This window comes from Molothrus ater, chromosome 5, assembly GCF_012460135.2.
Source record: "Molothrus ater isolate BHLD 08-10-18 breed brown headed cowbird chromosome 5, BPBGC_Mater_1.1, whole genome shotgun sequence".
Lineage (NCBI taxonomy): Eukaryota > Metazoa > Chordata > Aves > Passeriformes > Icteridae > Molothrus > Molothrus ater.
The window spans coordinates 21,077,686-21,097,963 of NC_050482.2; positions in this window are offsets into that span (position 1 = coordinate 21,077,686).

Genomic DNA, 20,278 nt, shown 5'->3' on the forward strand with positions numbered 1-20,278 from the left:
GCTGCCTTTCTACAGCCCTCCTATAAACACTGTTTTTGATCAGATATATAACCCCTTTTACTACAGATAAGGTTTCATTTGCAGCACCTAATCTCCTAGAATGCAAACCACAGCCTTCCTAGCTCAAAATTATCATTTTTTAGTCTTGACCTTTTAACAGCATTCATATGTATATGGCAGAAACACATCTAGGTTACTCATAGCCCACATATTCCATAAATTTTCTCCTGTCTTTGTGTTTAGACTGTTTCAGGCTACCATGTGAAAAGACAGAGAGAGTAAAATTTTTCCATACTTTTTATTTACATATTTATCAACCATAAATTTCCCAAAACTACTTTGGCTACTGTTACACCTTCTGTGGGATAAAATCATCATATTTCCCTTTTAATTTCATACTGAACATCATATAAAACTCATTCTGAATACCCACGTATCTTATGTGCAATACAAGTCATTTTTCTTTGCAACAATCTGGTGGCTGCCTCTTCAGAGAGTAGAGAATTAAACTTAGGTATCATAGTGTCTGTGCTGATTTCATGACGCTGACTCATCAGCTGGCATTATCTAGTGGGGAGTGCTGTGGGAGTTAAAATATAAATGGAGAATAAAATAATGGAGGAAAACAAAAAAAATGCAAATTTAAGATTATATTTCATGGGAAGTAATTTCACAGGACTGGAAATGGCTCTATGTTCTAAATCTGTAATAACAACTTTAAAGCCATATGCTGTGTTGAATCTGTACCTCTCACATCTTGCATTATGGCTGAAATGTGAGATACTGAAGGCTTGAAATTTGACTTTTTAAAAAGTCAACATACTTCCTTAAATTATAATTCTATTATCAAGGTTCACAAAGGGCTGAGTTAGCTGAATCGTTCTGGAATACAGGGACTTGTATATTTTTTGATCCTGACTATAATTCCTAAATAGTCAGAGTTTATAAAGCTCTTCTTCTTTTATGACCAGAAAATACCCAGAGAGTGAGATCTCTGCCATTGCCTTAGTAAAGTCATAAAATTATGATCAAACAATGCCATGTCACTGATAATCATCCCTAAGAGAAAAAGAAAAGTCAACCCAAAAAGAAAGAAAAACAAACAAAAAAAAATCAAAACATAGTAAAAAAGGGGTTATAAAAAGAGGGAAAGAGATATACATTGTGAAATAATTTGGCTCCTCCAAGAAGTTATGTTTAAAAGGAAAGAGAAGAATGATAAGAAAAATAGTGTAAAATAGTTATGGAAAACAACAAAGTAATCACAAGGTACTTTGATAATGCCTTGCAATTTCTTCACTGTGATGTCGTATCAAAACAAGAGTACGTAAGGTCATGTCAGGATGACATATTGCAAATATGTTGTAATTCTCTGTGACTATTAATTGACTTAATCATCTCTTCAGCTCTTCACTGTTTTATACCTTCAGTAAGGTATTCAAAGCCATGAATGTCTTCTAATATTCTTTAAAATTTCACACTCTGTGTTCTCAATTGTTTTTCAGATCACTCTTTACAGGGCTAGTTTTGGAATGAATTGTCTTGATGCTTGCGGGAAAAAAAGCAGTTCATTTCTTATTTCATAAAGCCACGAACACATGAAAAATTAGGCAAGAATTTGCAGAGCAGGGAAAAAGTACTTGAATGGAGTTTTAATTTTTTTTATCTCAAGGGGCAGCTCTAGGTTAATTAGAGACATTCATCAGAAAAAAATAGAATTACTGGCATTAAGCATAGCATATTCTTTAAAAATCTCTTATAGTTGTTTTAATTTGAATTCATGGCCCTAAGAGAAAAAAAATATTCTTATGAAGCCCATAAAACAGAACTCTCGTGATTAAATTTATCCATGAGAATTATTTGTATCCCATGAGCATTTAGAAATCAAGAAGTATTCCATTTGTTTCAACAAAATAAACTGGTACTGGTCTAAGTGGTGACAGATAATGGAGCCATATGCTCAACGGAGTAAGAATAACTCAGGCAGAGTATTTCCTGCCAATGACTTACCCATTCTCTCATTTGCAGTGATCTTAGTGGGAAACAGAAGCTGAGTAACATCCAAACTAACAGATGTCTCTCAAGAAGTGGCCTTTTCTATACTTAGCAGATCTACAGTTCAGAGCACAGTAATCCCTCTGCATCACAGACAAATGTGGCACTTAATCCCCTTTCTTTGCATGGATATAACAAACAGCACAACAGGAAATATTCTTTTGTCACTAATCAATAATCCTCTTCAAAATTGCATATCATTACTATTCCAGCTTCAGAATGAGAGGAAGATTTAGCATTTCCTTGTCTGCAAATACCTGTTTAAAACAGTGCTTTGCTTATATATTCCCTTCCTAGCAGAAGACATAACTTAGCCATTGCTGCCATAAAATAGTTCTCACTGATGTAAATGATATCAAGACCAAGTTATATATTTTTACCACAGCAGAGCTTTCTAAATTGATACTTAGTCTCCTGAAAAAAAAAATCCCAAGTTTCAAAATTATAAAAAGCAAAATCAAAGTCATTATTTAAGAAGTTATTAAGTTGTATGGACAGTATGGCTTAGATAAAAGATGTACATTTAAGTGTCAATAAAAATTCATTCTTAGAGATATTTATAACAGTTAGGTTAATAATTTTTGTTGTAATAGAAAAATAGGTTCCTTGGCTGAGAAGATAGTGTGGTTTCTAATGACCAGATGAATTCCAGGAGGAACACAGTGCAAGCATCAAGATAATTTAAGGGTATATATATAGCAGAAACAGCTTCCTTTGAGTAAGACAATCTATCACATGGCTGGAATATTGGTTTTTACATATGGAGTGAATAAACGAAGAGAGAAATTAAGTTTTTGGGAGCCCTTTACATATGTTGTATCACAGAAACTTGATATCTATTTTATTTTTGTAACCATTAAAAATGGAAAATTATAATAAACACAATTTTACAGTGGAAAATCCTTAGCGGGAAAAACTAAAATGCAAATTACAGTGAAAAATCCAATCAGCTATGCTTATTCTTCAGTGTAGGTTCCTAACTCCTTTCAACAGTAATGAAAGTGTTGTACATACTTAACTGGGAGAATTCAAACCTTATAATTTGTTGATTACTTTTTTTATGGTCTTCAACATTTCTATAAATTTTATTTGGGATGTATAATTATAAAAGCAATTTTCTCTTCAGTAGTAAATACTTCAGTGAAGCAATACTCTTACATTATGTTTCATTATTATTAGAATAGAAATGCAGCAAATCCAGGCCTGTAATCTGCCAAAGTTGGCTTTAAATATGACTGAAACTGCCAAGATATATTAAATAAACTAACTTGCTATGGATGTTTTATTTTTCCACTTTATTGTCCCCTTTATTTTTACTTATCTGAGAAACAGGATTTTGTTTTGGTTTATATACCAAAATCTGGGGCAACTCATTATCAAATTTCCTTTACACTGATTCAGAATTCATTCGACTATGATACATAATTAAGTGTGTACTTTCCAAAATAATCCTCCATATTTTATGTCACAGCAACTATGACTTTGTTTCACGTGGTAATTCATAGCAATAGCAGTACCTGTTAGACACAAACTATATTTTGAATGCAGAACTAGAAAATCTGTAAATTGCCTTGTCAAGACTCATAAATCATCTGCCATCCAAAGCGTGTAACTCACGTGCACTGTTCTTCCTTTGTGCTTTGAAACATACTCTGTGTTTCCAAAAAAAAAAAAAGAAAAAAAAAAAGCATTAGACATAGCATCCATTTATAGACCAGATGAAAATTACTGTGGAAGCTGTGGACCATGAAACATCAGACATAAACAAGGACAAGGGAAACTGCAGCTGACTGAACTGGTTGACTGTCAGGTTTAGCATCAACATGCCAGGAGCTCAAGAGAATTTTCACTGACTGTACAATGAACTTTGTCACTGTTCAATCTCTGTGTGCAACACACACCTAATTATATTTGTATGTCACTATTTTAATTGCACTCCAAGTCCACCATTCGGACAGGCAGAAATTATCAGAATGTGAGAATGTGGTAAGGACATGCTTTATTCTGGAAGAAACCCTTTACCACAAAATTTGAAAGATATAACTCCCTGTGCCGATTATCAGCCCGTGCTGGATCTCTTCTGTTAAAAGAGAACATTCAAGATAAAGTTAACCTCAACTGGGCTTTGGTAAAGGCAATAGCACAGTTAAGACTGAAGGGCAATTATGTATAGCATTGCCTGCCTGAGTGTGAAAACTCCCCTTAGATTTTGATCATTCCATATTATTCTAATTTCAATATAAGCTGCATGATATACAAATATTAGTGATTAACATTTACTCTGTGCAAGATACCTGGCTGCAGAAAAGACAGACGGTGAAGGGCAAAGCCTTAGGGAAATATTGTGGCACAGGAACTTAGCTGGCATCTGATTATTACCTCAGACCAATGAAAATCTGAATTATCAACACATACATTGTTGCATGATAATGTAAAACAAAAAAACAACTGCTAGTAAAAGAACAAGACGCCAGAGAGGCACCTCAGCCCCATTTCTTTAGGAAATTAATCTTATGTCTGCTGTTTGTGTACATGTCAGTTCTTAGGACATTGTCGCCTGTCTTAGCGTTCCGTTGCCAGCATTAGGGAGAGCAACCCAGGTGTCTGAGCCAAAGAGTGAAATCAGATGCAAATGTCAAAGAAATTACAGACTTTTCAGTTCTGGTCTTAACAGACCTCCACTGAATTTGTGCAGGGCCGCTTAACAAGAACACCCTACTATTACAATCATATAATTTACTATTCTCTCCTCCCAGGCTGACCTTGCTTACCACTTTCCTTCCCTCTGAAATAATGACCAACCTCTGTTTCACTTTTCCCCATTTGCCACAGTTTTATTGACTTTATATCTTTATTTAATATTTGTCATATACTTGTTCACAAACCACTTTTTTTTAATGCTTAAAAAAAAAAAGAAGATAACTAGCACACATTATCCAAATTGATTCAGTGAATGTTCTTAGGACAAGAACCCACAAACACCTGGTCCTTAGGCACACAACTGCTATTACAGGTTACATTTTAAAGAACTGAGTGCAGCTGGACTAACACATGATGGGGTTTGAGGGAGGGGGTAGCAATCAAGTTAAAAAGGCAACTGACCTTGTTTTTGGGTATCGAGCACATGGTGCTGAGCTCCCAGGGGTAGGCAAAGTTGGTAGGAAGGAAATTGCAGTGTCCACCTGCTCACCGAGAAATTTTTGCTGCTACAAGACAGGCCACCATCCCCACTGAGGGAGGCCATCTTTAGAAAGGACTCACATTTCTCTCTGTCTGCTATGCAGAAGAGGCTTGAGAAAGATTGTACAGATAAGACTGCAATGATGCTTTTCTTGGTGTGAAAAGGAATAAATCCTTAGAGTAATTTTGTTTACAGAGTAACTGTAGATCCTCTGTTATGAATAACACAATTTGACCCCTCCTACACTTAAATACGTAGTACCATGTTGTAGGATAAGACTTTTAAGAGAAAGATTTAGACAACTCTAGAAAGTTGATTCATCCTGTTCTAAAATGAATTTCTGAAATCAGTAACATAAATAACTCTATGGAAGCTCATTTCTCTCTTAATGGAGCCTTAGGTCAGATGCCTATTTATTTAGCTAAATTTTTTAAGAGGAAACTCACCCAGAGTGTTTTCTTTATATGACTGCAATTGTGTTTATACTAGAGTTTCATATTCTGACAATTCTTAAGACATAAGTAAACATAAACTTAAACATGAATTTGAAAGATAGAGACTGTCAAAAGGAGTGGTTAAAAGAAGGCAATTATTTGGGAATAGCTAAAATATGAAAAACTGTAAATAATAGAAAATAATGTCCTGTGTGAAAAAAGGTTGTGCTTAAAAATTACTACAAAAATTAAATTTCCCTCTAATGATTTGCTATAATTTCAGCTTGATAAGAAAATTACATTTTTTGAAATGATGAAACTAAGATATTAAATAGCTTATGTGTTGCAGACATCTTTTTGTGAAAATCCTTTTCTTGGGAGTTTTTCTTCCTGAGAAGCTGAGAGGCTTCAGGAGCAAAATGTAAACAATGGTTATCTGCTGCTGTGGAATGCAACAGGTCCATCTGTGATTGGTCTCATGTGCTTGTTTGTAATTAATGGCCAACCACAGCAGAGCTGACTTGGAAAGAGAGTCTGAGGCAGCTGCCTTTGTTATCATTCTTTCCTTTCTATTCTTAGCTAGCCTTCTGAGATTAAACCTTTTCTTCCAATCTTTTTAGTATAGTTTTAATGTATATCATAAAATAATAAATCAAGCCTTCTGAACATGAAGTCAACATTCTCGTCTCTTCCCTCACCTAAAAACCCCTTTGACCACCGTCACACTTATGTTTTGGTTGCAAAATAGAAAAGACGCTCATACCAATACTCTCCACATAATAAAAATATTCATTATTTGTGTCAGGTTTAGCTACTTTCCTCATACTAGGTAGTCATTCATATTTCATGCATGATCGCATTATCATCTTCATATTGGCTGGTTCTGTCACTGTGGTATTCATGTTAAAATACATCTTAATTTTTATTGACAACAATGGATTGAGTCGCCACCACTCCAAGGTGTTGTCATATACTAGCAGAACTTGATGATTTAACTTATCTTTTCAGTGGAAAAGATTCCACTGAAAAGAAACACTAGGAACATCTGGATTAAAATGAAATTTTAAATCTCAATTTGTATGTTGATACTGAAAGCTTGAAGCATTTAGTTATTTTTTTTTTCTGTTCCTGAATTATTTCTTAATTGCTATTGAACATTTTCATTACTGTACTCTCTCTGTATGGGGAAAAAAAACTGACAATTTTTTGGTTTTCACACTTATTTAGACAGAAAGTACATTTGAAACATTTGTCATTTTCTATAAGATATGAGTTTCCCATGTTTTAGTGAGAGCCAATTAAGATACAAATGCTACCTTATATTAATTTTTAAATTTTTATTATTACTTTTTCAGAGAAGCAGAGGATTATGTGAGAGGACATAACTTAATTGCTGATTCTGATTTTCAAGTCTTTTGGCTTTAAACACATAGAGACTAATATATTTATTAAAATAGCAGCAAATAGCTTATAATAACGTTGATAATAATAAATTTTCTTCCATTATACTTGTTTGTTGTCATTGGAGATATTTTAAGTTACATTATTGTCAGTACTTATTTTAGCATAATAAGAATATAAAGAATACTTGCAATCTGCAATGGGGTGATTTACCTTTCTAAGCCCTGCTTTGTATTAGGTGTAAATGTGTAGACATTTATTGCATCAGATTTCTTTTTCCTTGAAAAGTTTCTCTTAGAAGCTCATATTCACACTGGCTGCAAATAACACCATCACGGGTGTCTCTCATTTATTGGCATCTGTAGAGGCATTTCTCTTGAGACAAACATATGGTGAAGCAGCATCTGTTTTTCAAAGTAAGAACTTACCACTTGATTTTATTTATCCTAATTGGAGCTTTAGGAATTAAAATATTGAATGAGCATGGTATGAGAAAAAAGATGTGTAAGTTCTTTCTCTTCAACTGTGTTCTATTATGAAAGTTATTCTATCATGCAAGTTGTGCACAGAGCATTGAGTGCAATTTTTATTGTAAATATAGTACTGTCATTATTTCCTACACTCCAAATCTGGAATTTACTACAACTTGACAATAAGATGACAGTGAATGAAGTCTGATATTGTTTTTTGCTGCTGTGACTAAAAACTCTGGTCAAAGATTAATAAGGATGTATTAACAGAGACTGAATCTGGGTTGAATTAATATTGCCTAGGCTCAGATGCTCAAATGAGGCTAGAGTAGTGTAGTACTGATATTTAAAAGCCTACATGACAGTGAGCAAAGGACTATCTGTGCAACTCCATGCATCTAAGATCTATTTGAATTATGAGATCCATCTGAATAGTCTATATAAAGCTCTATGAACTATGCAGATAAGCATTTACAGGATTATTGATCTTATGCTCAAGCATCAATAGGCCATGAATATCCCACTTTACATAAGGCTTGTGCCCATAAGAAAAATTCTCTTGATCATTTGGCTGGGTTGATGCAACCTTTTCTGTATAGAAATTTTTATTCTCATTTTATTAAATTTATTGACATTGGAAATTACTTTTCTAATCAAAATCAATGTTAGGAATTCTTTAGCAAAATGAACAGCTATTATGCCTATGGTGTTGCAATGAATACAATTTTGAAGTACATAGGAGGCCAGGTTTTTTCAGATAAATATGGAGTGGAAATTTACAGATTCAGAAAATATAGCACAAAAAGGCAAGTTTTTCTAAATTGGGTTTGAATGGCCAGATTTTGGTAGTGTGAAGGCTGCAGGGGTGGCTTCTGTGAGAAGCTGCCAGAAGCTTCCCCGTGTCTAACATAATCACTGCCAACCAGCTCCAAGACAGACCTGCCTCTGTCCAAGGTCAAGCCCATCGTTGATGGTGGTAGCACCTCTGGGATAACATTTGACAATGGGAAAAAAACCCCAATGCAATGGCAACAACAACTGCAGCCAGAGGAGTGAGAATATATGAGTGAGAGAGAAACAACTCTGTCACAACACTGGCACCAAGGTCAGTGAAGAAAGAGGGGAAATTCATCACCACCACCCTGCAGGCTGTGATGCAGGCCATGGTGAGGCAGCTGTGCCCCGGCAGCCCATGGAGGAGAAGAGATTGCCCCTGCAACATGTGGAGAACCCCATGCCACAACAGATGGACACCCAAAGGAGGCCATGCCCCTGTGGGAATCTCATGCTGGAGCAGGACCAAGGCAGGACCTCCAGGCCAAGGGAGGGAGGAGAAGGAGGGTGAGATAGAGTGAAGGTGTTTTAGTTTTCACTACTCTGATTTGATTGGCAATAAAGTAAACTGATTTCCCTAAGCTGAGTCCATTTTGCCCCATGTTGGTAATTAGTGAGTGATCTTTGCCTGTCTTGGTCTCAACCCACAAGCCTTTTATTATTTTATTTTATTTTTTATTTATTTTTATTTATTTTTATTTATTTTTATTTTAATTTTTAATTTCTTCTATTTTCTATTTTATTATGTATTTTATTTTCTATTTTATTTTTCATTTATTTTATTTCATTGATTCTATTTTATTTTTTATTTTTTATTTTATTTTATTTTAATCTCCCCTGTACAGCTGACTAACAGCAGCTTTGGTGGGTGCCTGACATTCAGGCAGGGCCAAGCAAAAGCTTCTCCGCAAAAATCTATGGATTTGTTTTTTAACCCAGAATACTTGGTTAAAAACAAGGATATAATTTTAAATTTTTCCCTATAATGAAAAGTGTATAGGTGGTACAATATTACTGGGGGGGAAAATATTTTTTTTTAATAAGGCACAGATAAACCAAAGCAACCAAACCAGTGTTACTCCATCACCATTCCTTATCTAGTTCTCTTTTATATTTCTGTTTAAGATTTTCTTTCTTAATCTTCACTTATCTTTTTCACAGCTTCTATATTAAAAGAGGGAAAGATTGGCCTATTTCAGCCTCCAAATTATTTAATATATTATTTCATTGCAAAGAAAAACAGCAGCAGATTCCTGATAATTCCTCTAAGTATTATTATATTTTGTGTTCTGAGATATTTGCCCTTCCATGTGTATAGGCTATATTCAGACTTGAAATTATCAATAAAATGCTTGTTTTCATTTTAGTTTCTGATTTTTTTTAATTAATAAAAAGGATTTCAAAAAATAATAAAAATAGATTCTGGTACCTTTAATAGCAAGCCCTTTCTGTACAGAATCACATTGATTCATCTACATCTGACAAAGCACTGCTTCTCCTATCTATTCAAGAAAAGGGACTTTTTAAAAAATAAAGTCTAACTTCTGCACAATTACTTCATTTAAAAATTCGTAGCATTTTCTCACTTGTTTCTTCTTCAATTATGTTTTGATGTTCATTGACTCAGTTTATCTAAAGATGTTTTTAATTCCTGTAGCCTCCTTTTATCCCTTAGCTTTTTAATGGATTTTGAATAAGTCCTTGTGCTTTTCCACTTAAAATTTGCTGTGATTATGAAAAACTTCACCTGTTTATGTTACATTTTGTCTAGTAGCAGACCTTCCAAAGAGATTGGAAAATTGATCCACTGAAGACCTCACATCTTTCCCTCTAATTTTCTACTGATAAAGATGTTAGTAAATTATTGTTCTGCACACATACTTGTCTGAAAGGCTTGTTTATTCTTCTGTGTTGGTTCAATTAAGGTATTAAGTCAAGCAGCAAATGTAGAACAAGAATTTAAGTCTTTATTTTCTGAAAAGGACAACTAGTTACTCCTTGTATGGATAATCACCAGCATAATTTTTCTTTTCAGCCTCAGTATTTTCCATGTCTGAAGTCAATGCAGTGAAATTGCTCATGCTGAGATTAGGATTGTTGTTTTTGTGCTACCATCTCTACTTAGCAGGAGGAGAAAGCCACACTTGGCAATGTTTTGAAGATGTGATATCATCTGTAGGATTTAAAAGCTTTTTTATGCAGAACAATGGGAATATTTTATAATTAATAGATAATGTATATGCATGTTTCAAGGGGGTGTGTGGGTTTGTTGTTTTGTTTGTTTGATTAATTTATTTCCTTTGGCTATGAATTAATAAAGTCTCATGGTCATTGGTGTCAGTTGTATCCTTACAGGTCAATATATTGTATATGGATGGAATGGGTTAAATACTTAAAATCAAGACTTTTGGAGGCTGCATGATTAAAAAAAAAAGCCAACTAAATAAGACCAGAAGTTTTTAGACAACAGGGCACTTAGATGTGACAAAGTGGTATTTAAAAGCTTTTTTTATCTCATTATTATTTGTGGAGGATTTTTTTTTTTCTGAGTGGTATTTCTCCAAAGAAAAAGGTTTTATTTTTCATAATTTTTATGACTTTGCTTTCTGAATGTGAAGATGTTGAATTAATACAGTGCCTCATCTTCTGGCTTCCAACAGCCTGTGGAAATCCAATATGAAATTAATTTAACCATTTTTGGTCCTCTGGCAATATTCTTACCTTTTTCAATTCCTGTATAAGTGGCGCTCATCATGTGTTGTCCAGAGAGGGAGTAGATGCCCCATTCCTGGAAGCATTCAAGGTCAGGCTGCATCGGGCCTCAAAAACTTCATCTCGTTGAAGACATTGCTGTTCATTTTGGGTGTGGGGTTGGAGTAGCTTGCATTTAAACTTCCAACCCAAAATATTCCACGGTTCAATGATTTGTCTGTTCTTCATCAACACTGCACAGATACTAATGATATACCTTACCACATTCTGCTTCCCATCCTATTTTATTTATATATTGCTTCATGTCCTTTTCACAAATAATCTAAATTTCTGTGATGGGTTTAGTTTTATGTAGTTTAGACTTTTTGGCTCATGGATTTAAATCCATTGTTGTTAGTCTCATCAACAATACATCAACTATATGTTTATAAATTATGATTTATTTCCTCAGACCATTGCTTCTTGTGCCTTGGTCATGTCCTCCTAATCTCACTTTGCAAGTATTTCAGGCCTTGCCCATGTAGTTAAAATGCAAATACTGAAGAATAAATGAGAAAGAGTTTTATTAAAAGAGTTCCAGCTGTTATCAAGAATAGCTAAATATCAGTCTTGGGTGATGATTAATAAAAGTCTTAAAATTGCTGTTTTATTCACAACAGTTTACAGTCTCAAAATTTTCAAGATTTCCAAACACATGCTGGAGAGAAAAACATTATGGTAATGCTACCCCAGATGTTTGTCTCTATGGATTTGACAGCTTTTATAACTAACTTGTTAATCAGAATCTGAATTGTGTTATCTCTTGTTTTATGTTTGCCTCTCCCAAGATGTACATTTGCTTAAATGGTTGTTGTAGTAATATTCTGAAATGAATAGTGTGAGTAGGTTCCTCATCTTGCTTAAACATGAGACAGGCTAGTAGTTCAAAATGTGATATTTAGCACTGCCCGGGAATGGAGCATTCATTGATTGAGTTCTGATAAATCTATGAGGAGCTCTGTTGGACTGGGTAAAGATACCATCTGGTCCCAGCATTTGGTACTTTGTGTTCCTGTTTAAATGTTGATGTTGAAAACATAACAAAGTGCCATTAGGTAACTACTGTTCTATATTTTCTTTTTTTTCACGGAGTTTAATCATCTTTACCGAGAGTGGCTCTACTTTTACCTCTATTCCAATAACAGCCTTGATAAGTATTACTTTTTCCCTCTTTTAATTTAGCATGCCCTTTTATTTTTTTTTTTCTGAAAAGAGTAAATATTCCTTCTTAATTATATGTGACTGTTATAAGATGACAGACTGGTTTGGGCTGGGACAGAGTTAATTTTCTTCATAGTAGCTATGGGACTGGTTTGTATTTGTGCCGAAAACTGTGTTAACAACATAGGGATGTTTTAGCTGCTGCTGAGCAGAGTGCACACGTCGCCAAGGCCTTTTCTGCTTCACACACCACTCCACCAGTGAGGAGGCCGAGGGTGCACAACAATTTGGGAGGGGACACAGCTGGGACAGCTGTCCCCAACTGACCCAAGGGATATTCTCTACCATATGGCACCATGCTTAGCAATAAAAGCAAGGGGAAAACGAGGGGTGTTGGCAGTTACAGTGCTTGCCTTCCCAAGTGACCATGATGGTGCCCTGCCTTCCTGTGGACACCTGAACACCTGCCTGCCCTTGGGAAGTGGTGAATGAATTCCTTGTTTTGCTTTGCTTATGTGTGAGACTTTTGCATTACATACACTTTGTCTTTATCTCAACCCCTGTTCTTATTTTTGCCCTTCTGGTTCTCTTCCTCATCTCCATGAGGTGAGGCAGTGGTAAGCAGACAGCTGCATGGTGCATAGCTGCCAGCTGATGTTAACCCACAAGTGGTGATTAACTCTGATACCTTAAGTGCATTTCTTTCAAGTTTTTGATTATTTCCCTTCTCTTTTCATAATTATTCTTTTATACTTATAATTTTCTTCTCTGAAACTTGCTTCCTGTTGATTTAATTTATTTTTATTGTTATTTTGTTATGCTATGTTGGGTTTTTTTCCCTTAAAATTTGAAAGATGATAATGCATCATGACTTCTATCAGATCTAGTAACTATCCAAAGGGTACTACTCTCTATAAAGTTATACCACATAGAGTTGGTAGTCAATAATTCCTGACTAGTTATTTGTGTCTTAACATTTCTTATTTTTTCTCTGAATTGTTCTAGAATCACTCTCATCTCTTGAAAGATTCTGGGAAAAACATTACTTTTTCATTTCAAAGTACTTATCCATACACTATATGGGGTTGTTTTGAAAGAAAACTAGAGGTTCACAGTCTGTGAACACAGTCATTGCCTGGGGCAGAATTTTCAGTGTAGACTTATTGCTTGAGTTTTACATTTCTTGTTTTTCTTTTTCCTGAGTACATTACCATATTTCCGGTTTCCTTTTTTTTTTTTTTGTTCTCTGTATTGATATCCCTATGTTTGCATAAATCCAGCTATTAAGCATAGAAATTGGTTTGTTACCTTTCAATCAAAATACAATAACTAGAAAAAAAAACACCTTAGTTTTCATTTATCACCATCAAGATCTTCATGATGATGCTTGCTATCTGTTTGAATACAGAACATAAATGAAAAGACATTCTACCTTTCAATCCATCTCACTAATTGTATTAATGACTGTGTTGTGTTTCTAAGTGATCTCTGTAGGGTGTCTATTATGCATCATAAGATGATATCTGAAATGACAACAATCAAAGAAAAAGAACAAAATACCAAACACTTGAACAAAAATAAAGAAAAATAATGTAAAATGGGGAAAACAAAAGTAACAGATAATTCCTGCAAGCTTAGGGTAAATTTTATTGTCCTTTAAATAAAAGCCACAAAGAGTCATAAGATTGTTCTTGGATTTTTTTTCTTCAGAAGTATGATGACCTTTTCTTTAAGCTTTGAAAATTATGATATATTTGGAATATCATCCATTGCATGTTTTTACAGTGAAAAGCAAACTAAGAAACTGGCGACTCTCAAAAATCATGACAAAAATTTCTAAAATCAAACTAATCCCTATGAGCTCAATAAGGTTGTTCTTAAAACTAAAAATTTGAAGAATATGACGCTAAAACTCGTAGGTAATTATAGTATATGATTATATATATATATTATTACCTTTAGGTAATAGGAAAAGTATTTAGAACCAGGATAGAGTATTGAAAGAAGAAAGATGAATAAAAATTTGGTAAATGAGGCAGTGGTGCTGTCAGAGACTGAGCAGAAAAGGGTAGAGCTGCAATAGATCCTAAAGACAAGAGAAGGTTTGAACCCCTTTTTAATGAAAAAGAACCTGTCAGGAAAAGGCTGAAGACAGAGCAGCATACAGAAGTGGACATGCACAGGAAAGGAATAGAAGCATCCTAGGTGAGCCTGGTTTGTGGGTCTATGTTTATATCAACACTACAGATTAATATCTAAAAAAGGGGGAATGGAAATCTTGCAAGAAAAACCAAACTCAGATTTGACCACATTGGGCTTAAACTGAGGGGATAACAGTATCATCTTTTCTGATGAAAATAATATAAGGACCCCAAGGCCTATAGAGTGGTCATATGGGAGCACTGAAGGTAAAGAAAAGGGTATGGGTTGTCTGTTTCATGAGGCAGAGATCACCATTTTGCTAATATATTGTGACTAATACATTTGCCAATGGCGGGAGGCATAACATTTGAAATTAAATGATTTGAATTTATAAATCTATGTTTATGTTAGTTTAAATAAAAAGCCTTACATTTATTTCAAATGTATTGGAGATACTAAAATTTTTTTCTTGTAGCCTGTGGTAAAGTCATTAAAGAACATTCTCACAGTTATTGCCTAGTGATTTTATGGAAAATTCAAAATAGGCTAATTTTTTTTCTTCCTTTATATCTTTGCTCTAAAAGTGTAACAATATCACTTGTGGTATTGTTTTCACCTTTTGCTACAATCATAAGACATTGAAATAATGTAACAGAATACTAATATATCAGTACTTATGAACTCCTGCATAATGAGTGTAATTACTTTACAAACATTTCTTTGAGTTTTCTACATTTTAAAGCTCAGATGATGTACAATGACTTGTTTTGTGTCTAAAAACTCTGATCAGGAGTAGAGAAAACCTTCAAGACAAACAGATGGCAGTTTCCTTGATTTAGTGGAATTTTTTTCTTTTCATTCATTCTGCCTAAAAAGAAGTTTGCACAGGTTACCACAGTGGTTCCTTGCACAGCTTTCTTGTCCCACAGCATTCCAGGAGAAAAGTCTGGCAGGACAGCCCAGCTCTTTCTAGCCTTGTGGTGCTCATCCAGGGCCAGGGTTTTGGGTTCACTTAGGGTGTCTTTGGTTCTTTGTTTCTCTATTCTTCAATTCCCAGGGCTATTCTCTTCCTCAAATCTGCTCTCATGCAACTCCACCCTAAATCCTGTGTCCAAATCTGGGGCTTCCAGCAAAAGGATTTAGATCTGTGGAAACAAGTCCAGAGGAGATCCACCAGGATGATTTGAGGGCTGGAGCACCTGTCCTGTGAAGAAGACAGGATAAGAGAATTGGGTTGCTCAGACTAAAGTAGAGAAGTCTCTGGGGAGATCTTATAGCAGCCTTCCAGTACCTATGGGGCTACAAGAGAGAGCTGGAAAAGGACTTTTTACACGAGCATGCAATGAATTCCTATAGGTAAGAATATATTTTAATAGAGCTTTTCTTCAGCTTTTTGTCATAGAAACCTATGTTTATTACACACACAGGAGCACAGTTTTTTAAGTCATTTCTCAAATTAATATCATCATACTTATTTTGTTATCCAATATATTTTTCACTAAGTTTATCAAAGGGTATGTTCTCTCATGTTGTATAGCTGCATTACAGCTCTATATTCTGGCATTAAATATAGTTCAAAATGTTCCATATAAATAATGGGAAGAGAAGGGCAGGAAACTCAGCAAGCCATCTGAAAGCTCTGAAGTTTAAGTTTTTTTTCTGTAGAGATTTCAGATTCTGATAGGCACATTTTTTCTTATTTTCTATTTTTAGTAATTTCACATAAAAGGATCACCATAACATAAATAATACAGAAAAATTTTGGGGGTTCAAACGTGCCTATAGAATGTGTTCTCAAAACGATGGTCTTTAATTCAGGGAGGATACATTTCCATTATATTTGTGGGCTGCCCTGTGGCAAGAGTGATGAATCTGACTCCATGTTCTCAAAAGGCTAATTCATTATTTTATGATACTATATTATATTAAAGAATACTAAACTAAACTACACTAAAGAATATAGAAAGGATACTTACAGAAGGCTTACAAGACAATAATGAAAACTTGTGACTCTTTCCAGAGCCTCGACACAGCTTGCCCATAATTGGCCAATGAGTCAAAATAATTCACAGCAGAAACCAATGCAACAATCACCTGTTGGACAAACAATCTCCAAACAGATTCCACATGTGAGCACAACACAGGAGAAGCAAATGAGATAAGAATTTGTTTTCCTTTTTCTCTGAGGCTTCTCAGCTTCTCAGGAGAAAAATCCTGGGTGAAGGGATTTTTCAGAAAATATGAATGCCACACATTTCAATGCAATTTTGCATAAAAATAGTTGTATTATTTGAAGAAGAAAGGAAAAAAAAACATACCATACAGTAACAGTGAAGGGTGTACAAAGATAAATTCAAGGCTGTAGATATTTTTTGCAGAAAGTATATTGGGTTTTTTGCCTTTTATTTTTTTTCTTATTTTTGTTCCTGTTCCATGTTTACTTTCAATTATTGCTGCCTACAGGAGACCAGCTTATCCTTGCCAGTAAATTCACTGGAACAAATTGAATAATCAGTTTAAAGGGAAAGATATTGTTAGACCAAACATTTTTCCATCTCCAGAGGTTTCAGAGATGTGAACTAGAGTTTAAAAATCAGCAAAATAACATTAAAATTTGCTGTGATTAACATTTGGAATCTTTCTAGATGAAGAGATATGTCTTTCTTCTACATTAATGAGCTTTGTAACTGTGAAATAATTGATTTATGCTAAAAGACCTGAAAAATCAAACATGTATACAAAATAGGAGATATGCCCAAATTACAGAGGAAAGCAGTGATAGGGCTCCTGAATCCAAACCTTCTGCCCAATGCAATGCCTTACTTGAACAAATTAACTAAAATGACAGTTGTGCCTAGTACTTTAGTACTCTTCTTCCTGTCTTCATGCATTAGCTGTCATGAATAATTCTTTTTCATTTTAATATATAAAAACATTTTTTATAGAAATATATGTAGGCAAAAATAAAAACATAATGTAGGCAAAAAAGTATCTGACTGTCATTGAATAGACAGGTGCTCCATTATTTTCCTACCCATACATTTCTGGTGTCTACTAACTAAGTGCAAATAAGTACAGTTATATTAATGTTTCCAATACAGAAAGCATGGTTCTGTATTTATTTTATTTTATTAATATACCTATAAATATTAGTATTTCTTGCATTTGGGTGGATCTTTTTTAACTTTGACTACTCTAGGTCACAGTTTCTTTCAGGCAAGTTGAAAATTAACACAAATTATTACTTTTATCTATTATTAATGGAAGGAGTGGTTTTGTACGATGTTTATAAAATCAGATCTGATTATATTGAGGTCATAAATGGATCATAAAACCAGCTTAAATGTAGGTGGTTTGTTTCATTTTATTAAAGTACCGCAACAGAGAAAAAAATTATATATTATTTTTGGCAACGGAAAGTGAGTTTCTTTGCCAGCATTAGTCAAATTTAGTCACAACTTTTCTAATATAGCATCCCTAATTACTGTACTAACAGTCTGTCTTTTTTATTGACAATTTTTTCTCAATACATTAAAGTTATATAACATCTAGAACTACGTGGAATTATTTGTTGTGGCCTGTTGAATTACAACTCTCTTATTTGGCATGGCTTATTAAAGATTAATAGTAGAAGCATTCGCTCTTTTTAGACTTCAGTTCAGTAGTTAAATAATACCAACAAAAAGGTGTTTTAAGTAGAGGTAACATACCACTTCACATATATTTTTTAGGTCAGGGTGTGTTCTTGAATGAAAGGTGAATTAATTATTGATATGATTCTGATGTGAGATTACTTCTATTTTCTACTAGGGAGATGAACTAGTTTATGGCTTGTAATGCCAGTTTCATTTATTCTGAGATTTCCCTACTTGTATATTTTATTTTCACTCACTATTGCAAGATTAATTCTCAAGCAAATTTGTGATTCATGAACCTCTGTGAAAGACTATGAGAGTGCAAATTCCTCCAAGTAACATTTAACTCAGATTACATACATATACATATCCACACACACACATACCTGTTTATACGGCTATATGCAGAAAGTTCCTGAAGTGTTAGCTATTGATTCAGAACCTGCATAACTTTTAAAGTGCAGCAATGTTGGCAGCTGACTCATCACAGTTGCTCAAAATTAATGGTTCTTTCTAATTAAGTATCTGCTAACTATCTAACCCAGATATTTTGTTTACTGGAATACAATGGCTCTTGGCTCAGCTTTAAAGTTCTAATGAAGAAGAATATAAAAACTCCCCTATTTCTCTTAATCACAACTTCAGCAATTAATACATTTCATTCTCATCCTTTCAGTGACTCTTCTCATTGAGGGCTCCCTGATTAAGTGTTTGGAATGTATAGACTGAGATCACATTGAATCTCCAGTTACTTTTCCCCACCACACCTTGTCACCTGATGTCATCTAACCTACAGGATCAGTAGAGCAGTTCTGGAACTGTGGACTTGAGGGAGAAGACTTCTTGGTTTCACCTCATCAAATGTTTCTAAATAATATAATATATGCATAAATTCTTAAAAATATGTGATAATTTTGCACGGAAGTACATAAGATTTTTCATTCAGAGATCAAATGTGATGGCTGGTCTGGACCACAGTGTTTTCTTTGAATGGTCAATATTCAAAATGGTGCAAGGAAAGGAGAGAGAAGACAGAGAAACATGTAAGTGTTGAAAAAAATCACATGCAAAATACTCAAACCCAGAGCCATTACTAGGTCTAAAACCTCTAAAAAGTAGTTAATTCCATGATGACTTTAGGGAAATACAGCTATCTATGGGCATCATGGGGAAAGAAAACATGTCCTTTGCACCCTTTGAAAAGTGAGAAGGGGATTGATCTAGGATATAACTCTTAAAAAGCAGAAGACATCTTTAAGTTGAATCAACCAGTTTCTTTCAGTGTTTTCTGCTGTATCACATTCTAGTCTTTGCGAAATTTTGAGTGACTGTACTCTATCTCTGCTCAGAATACAAACACTAGTCTAAATTACAATCTGTAGGATTCAAACGTGGAGTGCAGGTTAGAAACAAAGCAACATCACAGCTGGTAGATAGAAATTGCTGAGTAAGCAGCAATAACAAAATAAAAAGCCTGCAAAATGCAGCCATGTTGAAAAATACAGAAAATACTGCATTGCTGTATATTCTTTTGTGGTAATGGCCTCCAGATTAATGATTTCCTTTACTAATTCTGACACCTACCTGCAACCTCTGTTGTCAACCTACTTTTTGCAATTTACTTTGAACCTCCAAAACTGAATTTTTGCAATTGTTACTCTTTACTACCAAAATCCCTTTTCCTATTGAAAGTTGCTGCTGAGCTAAAGGGAGATGGGAAGTTACTGTTCAAAGCCCCACCCAACATGATCTGGAACACTTCAAATGCAGGGACACCCACAACATCTCTGGGCAACCTATTCCATTCTCTCACTAATGCTCATTGTAATAATTTTTTGTATGTCCAAACTATAGCTACCCTCCTTCAGTTTAAAACCATTGTCCCTTGTTCTGCCACTGCAGATTTAAAAAACTGCTCTGAGTGCTGAATGGTTGCAACAAGCTTACACCAGAATCCTCTCCAGGTGTCTCACTCTCTCTCTGCCTTTCTAAGTGGAGGAGTGTTCCAGCTCTCTGAACACTTTTGCAGCCCTCCTGTGACCCATTCTAACAGGCCCATTAGAAGCCAGAGGGAAAACAGTCCTCCATGTGGGGACCCCAGAGTGAAAACCATACTCCATGTGGGGATTCACCAAAATGGAATAGAAGGGATAAAATCAGCTGCCTTGACCTGCTGGTCACTCTTCTCATGATGCAGCCCATGAAACGATTGAC